This window comes from Solanum tuberosum, unplaced genomic scaffold (genome assembly GCF_000226075.1).
Source record: "Solanum tuberosum cultivar DM 1-3 516 R44 unplaced genomic scaffold, SolTub_3.0 scf00279, whole genome shotgun sequence".
Taxonomy (NCBI): Eukaryota; Viridiplantae; Streptophyta; class Magnoliopsida; order Solanales; family Solanaceae; genus Solanum; species Solanum tuberosum.
The window spans coordinates 717,593-719,611 of NW_006239204.1; positions in this window are offsets into that span (position 1 = coordinate 717,593).

Genomic DNA, 2,019 nt, shown 5'->3' on the forward strand with positions numbered 1-2,019 from the left:
CCCCCCCCCCCCACCTTCCACCAACCGACCCCTAAATTTATTTTGTTTTCCAAAAACAAAAAATAATTATATTTTTCAAAAGAAAAATTTAATTCCACCCCAGGCACCCCCCCCCCCCCCCAAACAAATTATTTTTGTTTTCCAAAAACTAAAAGAATATGTTTTTTCAATTAAGTTTGAAAATTAATATCAATTTTTTTATTTTTTAGTACAATTAAGAATTTTGAGTGGAAGTGACAACTAAGTGATCTATTATGAGTCAATATGGATAACCCATATTTTACCCATTTTGACCATATTTGTAGATATTCTTAAAATAGCTTGAAGCCCATATTTGCCCAATTAAAATATGAGTGATCCAAGTCATTAAATATGGGCAAAATGGACTCATTTCATTAATATGGGCTCAAATTGCCACCCCTAATACCACCTATCAAGCTAATAGGTCTAAAGTCCCTCAATTTTTTGCACCTTTCTTCTTTGGGATTAGGGCTATGAATGTAGAATTCAGACTAATTTTAAAGCTTCCTTGCTCATGGAAGTTTTGAAAAGTCTCCATCATGTCACCTTTCACCACCTCCCAGCATTTGATGTAAAACCCCATAGTAAAGCCATCTGGTCGTGGTGCTTTATCAGTTGCACATTGCTTTAAACACCTTAGAACTTCTTCCTCGTCAAAGCTTCTTTCAAGGTCCTCCTTTTCCTCCCCTGTCAACCTTGGGCAATTCAAAAAATTGTTGGCAGGTCTCCACTGCAACTCCTCTGTATAAAGCTTCTGATAGAACTCCACTATTTCCCTTTGAATTCTTTTTGGTTCTTGGACAATGTTTCCCTGGACTAACAGTTGGTCTATGTTGTTGTACCTCTTGTGTGCATTAAATATCTTATGGAATAACATAGTGTTTTTATCCCCTTCCTTTTACCAAATTGAACTTGATCTTTGCCTCTAATAGATCTCCTCATTTTTTATCAAAATTGTTGGCAGGTCTCCACTGCAACTCCTCTATATAAAGCTTCTGATAGAACTCCACTATTTCCCCTTGAATTCTTTTTGGTTCTTGGACAATGTTTCCCTGGACTAGCAGTTGGTCTATGTTATTGTACCTCTTGTGTGCATTAAATATCTTATGGAATAACATGGTGTTTTTATCCCTTTCCTTTCACCAAATTGAACTTGATCTTTGCCTCTAATAGATCTCCTTATTTTTTATCAAATCCTCCAAGTTCAGAAGTAAACTTGCCTTTTTTGTTGCCTCATCCTCAGTTAGACCTCTATCAGTAGTAATGTTTTCCATAGCAGCCAACTTTTCAAGTAAAGATTTCCTTTGGCCAAGATTCCCTTGGTCAGTTCTGCTCCACTCCTTCAACTTGTGATCAAGGCTTTTAATTTGGATGCAAAGATGTAATCAGGCCTCCCAATATAATCAAAAGAGTTCCACCATATCCTTACTCTGTCAATGAAACCTTCAGTCCCTAACCACCAGTTCTCAAACTTAAAATAACTCTTGCTCTTCTTCCAGGAACCACCTTGGAGTGTGATTGGAGAGTGGTCTGACAATATTCTCTGCATTGTGTACTGCTTCAAGTTGCTAAAAACATCATCCCATTCTTGAGATACCAATACCCTGTCAATTCTTGAAGCTATCAGGTGGTTATCCCCTTTGAACCAGGTGAACTTTGCATTTTCTAGTTGAAGATCAACTAGGTTTAGATCCTCGATCAAATCAGAGAACTCTCGCATCTGAGACATATTTAGCCTCGTTAAAATCACCACAAACTGCCCATGGATCTTCTATTAAAACTCTGATAGAGCCAATTTCTTCCCATACTAGTCTTTTTTCAACATAGCAATTTGGAGCATATACTCATGTTATATGGCATGACAAGTCCTACATCTGTGATTCAAACTTACAGGTAAGGGTATATGTCCTGATCTCTAAAACTTCCCCTTTCCATATTCGACTATCCCAAAGCATCATTATCCATCCTCTTGTCCCACTATCTTCCAAACATGCCATT